Raw genomic sequence first — 7,427 nt, 5'->3', positions numbered from 1 at the left:
ATTGGGGTATGAAAGCCCCGCAGTTGCAATGATCGGACGCGCCTAGCGTGTCCTTTAGTTGATGGTAGGGAAATGAAGGCCCTTGTCAGCTCACCTAAGTATTCATGGAAGTTTGGCATAAGGTCGCTGTGGTAGGGGTATGAAGGCCCCGTCAGCGCATGCACAATCGGGCGCACGAGCGCTTAGCGGAGTCGAATGCCGCTCAAGTGCCTGTCCGGTGCATCGGGTGTGTGTGATACGAGGGCAATGAGGTTCGCACGGGGGCTCGCCTCCCGTGTGCTACCGGACTTGACAACATATAGAACGTGGTGTTTGCTCCTCCGGGTGCAATGGGACAATGAACATTCGAACGCAAAGTCGGAATTCTGGTTGATCCTACCAGTAATATACGCTCGTCTCAAAGGTTAAGCCATGCATGTCTAAGTACAAACAGATTTAATGTGAAACCGCATAAGGCTCAGTATAACAGCTATAATTTACGAGATCATCAACCTAGTTACTTGGATAACTGTGGAAAATCTAGAGCTAATACATGCAACATGCCAGGACCCTCGCGGGAACTGGTGCACTTATTAGTCAAACCAATCGCGGGTTCTCCGTGTCATTGAGTTGAAGTCTGGATAATGATGCTGATCGTATGGTCTCGCACCGACGACAGATCTCGCAAATATCTGCCCTATCAACTATGGATGGTAGTATAGAGGACTACCATGGTTGCAACGGGTAACGGGGAATCAGGGTTCGATTCCGGAGAGGGAGCCTGAGAAATGGCTACCACATCCAAGGAAGGCAGCAGGCGCGTAAATTACCCAATCCCGGGACGGGGAGGTAGTGACGAGAAATAACAATATGAAACTCTTTAATGATGTTTCATAATTGGAATGAGTAGAGCATAAATCCTTCTACGAGGATCAAGTGGAGGGCAAGTCTGGTGCCAGCAGCCGCGGTAATTCCAGCTCCACTAGCGTATATTAAAATTGTTGCGGTTAAAACGTTCGAAGTTGATACTTGTCCAACACAGTCCGGCTCCGCCGACCCGGTCAACCCGTGGTCGGTGGGCCAAGTCGGAATCTGGTTGCGACTCAATGGTGTGGTAGGGCACCAAGTCTGTGTCATGGTGTGCCCTTCAACGGGTGCAAGTGTAACATAGAGCTCGACCGCTCACGTTTACCTTGAACAAATTAGAGTGCTTAAAGCAGGGTGCCCAAACGCCCTAGAATAATCTTGCATGGAATAATGGAATACGACCTTGGTCTAATCTTTCATTGGTTTGTACTCAGACCGGAGGTAATGATTAACAGAAGTAGTTGGGGACACTAGTATTACGGCGCGAGAGGTGAAATTCGTAGACCGTCGTAAGACTAACTAAAGCGAAGGCATTTGTCAAGGATGCTTTCTTTAATCAAGAACGAAAGTTAGAGGATCGAAGGCGATTAGATACCGCCCTAGTTCTAACCGTAAACGATGCCAACTAGCAATTGGGAGACGCTACAACCAGGTGCTCTCAGTAGCTTCCGGGAAACCAAAGTCAGGTTCCGGGGGAAGTATGGTTGCAAAGTTGAAACTTAAAGGAATTGACGGAAGGGCACCACAATGAAATGGAGCTTGCGGTTCAATTTGACTCAACACGGGAAAACTTACCAGGTCCGAACTTATGGAGGTGAGACAGATTAATAGCTCTTTCTCAAATTTAAGGGTAGTGGTGCATGGCCGTTCTTAGTTCGTGGATTGATTTGTCTGGTTAATTCCGATAACGAACGTGACTCACATATGCTAACTAGAACGCAGTCAGCGTTAATGCGTCGATGCCGATTGGAACGGGTTAGGACCTTTCGGTGGAGTATGACCTGACACCTTCGCTGTTCGTGTGCGCAAGTGCACTTACGGTACGCTGCTTAGCAGGACAATTTGTGTTTAGCAAAATGAGATCGAGCGATAACAGGTCCGTGATGCCCTTAGATGTTCTGGGCTACACGCGTGCTACAATGTGGGTAGCAGCGTGTCTCCTATTCCGAGAGGAACGGGAAATCACTCAAATACTCACTTAGTAGGGATTATGGATTGCAATGGTCCATATGAACTCGGAACTTCTAGTAAGTGCTGGTCATCAGCCAGCGTTGAATACGTCCCTGCCCTTTGTACACACCGCCCGTCGCTACTACCGATGGATTATTTAGTGAGGTCTTTGGAGATGATCGTTCGCTGGATCCTCGTGAACCGCGTCTGCTTTATCGAAGTTGACCGAACTTGATGATTTAGAGGAAGTAAAAGTCGTAACAAGGTTTCCGTAGGTGAACCTGCGGAAGGATCATTAGTGGCCAAGTGATCCTTCCAGAAGTCCGAACCTGCGGGTTGAGACTTCGGCACAAGTTGCCATATGATAATTGACGAAACACTATAGAAGTCCGAACCTGCGGGTTGAGACTTCGGCACAAGTTGCCATATGATAATTGACGTAACACTAACAAGTCCGAACCTGCGGGTTGAGACTTAGGCACACGTTGCCTTATACATGACTTCGAACAAATACACAAGTCCAAACCTGCGGGTTGAGACTTAGGCACAAGTTGCCTTATACATGACTTCGAACAAATACACAAGTCCGAACCTGCGGGTTGAGACTTAGGCACAAGTTGCCATATGAAAGTTGACGAAACACTAACAAGTCCGAACCTGCGGGTTGAGACTTAGGCACACGTTGCCTTATACATGACTTCGAACAAATACACAAGTCCGAACCTGCGGGTTGAGACTTAGGCACAAGTTGCCTTATACATACATTGGCCAAATAAACAGAAGTCCGAACCTGCGGGTTGAGACTTAGGCACAAGTTGCCATATTATATTCGATCAAACACTAGGTAGTCCGAACCTGCGGGTTGAGACTCAAGACCGTAACAAGATGTCACTATACAAGTCCGAACCTAAGGGTTGAGACTTAATGCGATCTAGATACCAAGTTGACATCCAATACCTGTTGAGCAAAACCAAAGATTCCCTGTTCTCGAATGATTACACTATATAACAGGGAATCATGAAGAAATCAAGCAAGCGTGAAACAAAGTCATCACTTGGGCATGCTCGATAGCCAACCACATGACCTTAACCTAAGAGAGCATGCAAACCACATGATACCTATAAACGATTAACCCGCCCTAGTTCAATCGTTCACCAAGTGATGACTTCAGTATGGCTAAGAGAAAAACTTTTAAATGGGAAAAACTCTAAGTCCGAACCTCCGGGTTGAGACTTCCGCGTCGGAGGTGGGCGCACCTCCTATCCGAAAGATGATGAATCAGGGGTGTTCGGTCAGCAATGGTCGGATTCCCCGTCGTAGTCCAACTATGACAATCAAAGTCAAGACCTCCGGGTTGAGACTTTCCGCGAGTACAAGCATAAAGGAACACGGACCAAGCCGTACCGAGAGAATCGGTACTAGAGCCCTCGTGGTTCTACATTGAGAGAGCCCTCGTGGTTCTCATTAGGGGCTTTATGCAAGTCGTACTCAATACTGTGGTGTGAAGTATAAAGTAGTCCTCGCCTGGTCCACGCTGCTTCGGCGGTCCTGGGTAAGATAGTTAATTCTAGCTTGCCCTATAGTGGAATGAGGACACTTAATGCTTCGTCTTTTAGCGGCGGCTAGACTCCTCCTCACGGGGAACGAGTTGACGCACACAGCGGCGGCTTACGCACTATGGCAATCATGGATGCCTGAAGATTCCGTGAAGTTCTCCCCTGGTCCACGCTGCCTCGGCAGTCCTGGGTAAAATGGAATATTTCCAGCTTGCCCTATAGTGGAAGAGGACTATCCAACAATACAAAGTCAAGACCTCCGGGTTGAGACTTTCCGCGTCGGTGGTGTCGCGCACCGCCTATCCGAAAGATGGTGTAACAGGGGTGTTCGATCAGCAATGGTCGGATGCCCCGTCATAGTCCAACTATGACAACCAAAGTCAAGACCTCCGGGTTGAGACTTTCCGCGTCCGGAGGTACGCGTACCGCCTACCCGAAAGATGGTGTGCTTCTGGGGTATTCGATGAGTCGGATACCCCGTCGTAGTCCAACTATGACAATACAAAGTCAAGACCTCCGGGTTGAGACTTCCGCGTCGGAGGTGCGCGCACCGCCTACCCGAAAGATGGTGAATCAGGGGTGTTCGATCAGCAATGGTCGGATGCCCCGTCGTAGTCCAACTATGACAATCAAAGTCAAGACCTCCGGGTTGAGACTTCCGCGTCCGGAGGTACGCGTACCGCCTACCCGAAAGATGGTGAATCAGGGGTGTTCGATCAGCAATGGTCGGATGCCCCGTCGTAGTCCAACTATGACAATACAAAGTCAAGACCTCCGGGTTGAGACTTTTCGCGAGTACAAGCATAAAGGAACACGGACCAAGCCGTACCGAGAGAATCGGTACTAGAGCCCTCGTGGTTCTACATTGAGAGAGCCCTCGTGGTTCTCATTAGGGGCTTTATGCAAGACGTACTCAATACTGTGGTGTGAAGTATAAAGTATAGAGTCCTCCACTGGTCCACGCTGCTCCGGCGGTCCTGGGTAAGATAGTTCATTCTAGCTTGCCCTATGTGGAAGAGGACTCAATACCCTACCTGTTGAGCTTGAAACAAAGTCATCACTTGGGCATGCTCATATTGCCATACAATATTCCATTATCTACTAATGAGCATGCAGCTATATGATTATAACCTGTAAACGATTACCCCGCCGTAGTTCAGCGCTTCAACCAAGTGATGACTTCAGTATGGCTAGTGTGTGAAGTATAAAGTATAGTCCTCCCCTGGTCCACACTGCTTCGGCGGTCCTGGGTAAGATAGTTAGTTCTAGCTTGCCCTATGTGGAAGAGGACACCATACTTAATACTGTGGTGTAATGAACAAAGTATAGTCCTCCACTGGTCCACGCTGCTTTGCAGTCCTGGGTAAGATAGTTAATTCTAGCTTGCCCTATGTGGAAGAGGGCATACAAGACAAAGTATAGTTCTCCCCTGGTCCACGCTGCTCCGGCGGTCCTGGGTAAGATAGTTAATTCTAGCTTGCCCTATGTGGAAGAGAGCATACATGAACCAAGAACGAAGGTTATGATCGAGGAATGATTCGACAACTAACCGATGGTATGAAATGTGAAGAATTCAAGCAAGCACACAATCAAGTCATCACTTGGGCATGCTCGATAGCCAACCTCATGACATTAACCTAGTAGAGCATGCGAAAACCAATATATATGTAAACGATGCCTCCCTAGTTCAGCGCTTCAACCAAGTGATGACTTCAGAATGGCTAAATCAAATCGGTTCAAAACATACCATCGGTACCCTATTGAAACACACAAGTCGATATCAAACCTCTTAATTGTGTAGTCCTCCACTGGTCCACGCCGCTGCGGCGGTCCTGGGTAAGATAGTTCATTCTAGCTTGCCCTATGTGGAAGAGGGCACATTACTCAATACTGTGGTGTTATGAACAAAGTATAGTCCTCCACTGGTCCACGCTGCTTCGGCGGTCCTGGGTAAGATAGTTAATTCTAGCTTGCCCTATGTGGAAGAGGGCATACAAGACAAAGTATAGTTCTCCCCTGGTCCACGCTGCTTCGGCGGTCCTGGGTAAGATAGTTAATTCTAGCTTGCCCTATGTGGAAGAGAGCATACATGAACCAAGAACGAAGGTTATGATCGAGGAATGATTCGACAACTAACCGATGGTATGAAATGTGAAGAATTCAAGCAAGCACACAATCAAGTCATCACTTGGGCATGCTCGATAGCCAACCCTATGACATTAACCTAGTAGAGCATGCGAAACCCAATATATATGTAAACGATGCCTCCCTAGTTCAGCGCTTCAACCAAGTGATGACTTCAGAATGGCTAAATCAAATCGGTTCAAAACATACCATCGGTACCCTATTGAAACACACAAGTCGATATCAAACCTCATGATTGTGTAGTCCTCCACTGGTCCACGCCGCTTCGGCCGTCCTGGGTAAAATGGAACATTCCAGCTTGCCCTATGTGGAAGAGGGCACATTACTCAATACTGTGGTGTGAAGTATAAAGATCAGTTCTCCCCTGGTCCACGCTGCTTCGGCGGTCCTGGGTAAGATAGTTCATTCTAGCTTGCCCTATGTGGAAGAGGACACTTAATACTTCGTCTCTAAGCGGCGGCTTGACTCCTCCCTACGGGGAACGGGTTTACGCGCACAGCGGCGGCTTACGCACTATGGCAGTCATGGATGCCTTACGTTTCTATGAAAAGTGTGTTCCTCCCCTGGTCCACGCTGCTTCGGCAGTCCTGGGTAAGATAGTTAGTTCTAGCTTGCCCTATGTGGAAGAGGACACGTAGACTTACTGTGGTGTGAAGTATAAAGTTCAGTTCTCCCCTGGTCCACGCCGCTTCGGCCGTCCTGGGTAAAATGGATTCATCCAGCTTGCCCTATGTGGAATGAGGACACTTTATGCTTCGTCTCTAAGCGGCGGCTTGCTCCTCCCTACGGGGAATGGGTATACGCGCACAGCGGCGGCTTACGTTATGGCAGTCATGGATGCCTTACGTTTCCATGAAAAGTGTGTTCCTCCCCTGGTCCACGCTGCTCCGGCAGTCCTGGGTAAGATAGTTAGTTCTAGCTTGCCCTATGTGGAAGAGGACACGTAGACTTACTGTGGTGTGAAGTATAAGGTTCAGTTCTCCCCTGGTCCACGCCGCTTCGGCCGTCCTGAGTAAAATGGATTCATCCAGCTTGCCCTATGTGGAATGAGGACACTTTATGCTTCGTCTCTAAGCGGCGGCTTGCTCCTCCCTACGGGGAACGGGTATACGCGCACAGCGGCGGCTTACGCAAGTTAGTCACCCTCGGCAGTGGATCACTCGGCTCATGGATCGATGAAGACCGCAGCTAACTGCGCGTCATAATGTGAACTGCAGGACACATGAACATTGATAAGTTGAACGCATATTGCACGTCGTGGGAACCTACCATGATGTACAGATGACTGAGCGCTTATATTTGAGAAATGTATCGCATACATTTAACTACGCCGTGACACCCGTCACGAGACGTGCACCATGATGTTAACTAGGGTCGCGACGACCCGCTAGCATTAAAGAACCCGTGGTTTACAATATACTGGCATTGGAATTCGAAGTATTTAGAGCGTCCGTGTTCCCGCGTGAGGCGGAAGTACGAGGAGAAGGCGTGCTTGTGGTGTCTGTGGTGGTGTTTACTGATGTCTAGCTTCAGCTTATTTATTTATTTAAATAGAAGCGAAGATGTCAAAGTAGCGTCGAAGCAGCAGCGAATAGCACAAATGATTCAAGTATGGAAGTTGACCAAAGGAACACAAACAAACTAGCGTATGGGCAAAGGAAGGTATCAGTGAGTTAAACCACACGCGGGCTAACAGCCCGTTAACCGAGT

At 48.5% G+C, this 7,427-nt stretch overlaps 1 non-coding gene across 1 annotated transcript; it reads left to right on the top strand.

Annotated features, from left to right (window-relative positions):
- Positions 1-6,857: 6,857 nt before the first annotated feature.
- On the top strand, positions 6,858-7,012 carry LOC131271005 (5.8S ribosomal RNA). Its single transcript, XR_009179992.1, has one exon. It is a non-coding gene; the product is annotated as a 5.8S ribosomal RNA (ribosomal RNA).
- Positions 7,013-7,427: the final 415 nt, after the last annotated feature.

This window comes from Anopheles coustani (genome assembly GCF_943734705.1).
Source record: "Anopheles coustani chromosome X unlocalized genomic scaffold, idAnoCousDA_361_x.2 X_unloc_80, whole genome shotgun sequence".
NCBI classification, from domain to species: Eukaryota; Metazoa; Arthropoda; class Insecta; order Diptera; family Culicidae; genus Anopheles; species Anopheles coustani.
The sequence above is the reverse complement of the archived record's forward strand: the minus strand, read 5'-3'. Positions and strand labels throughout refer to the sequence as shown.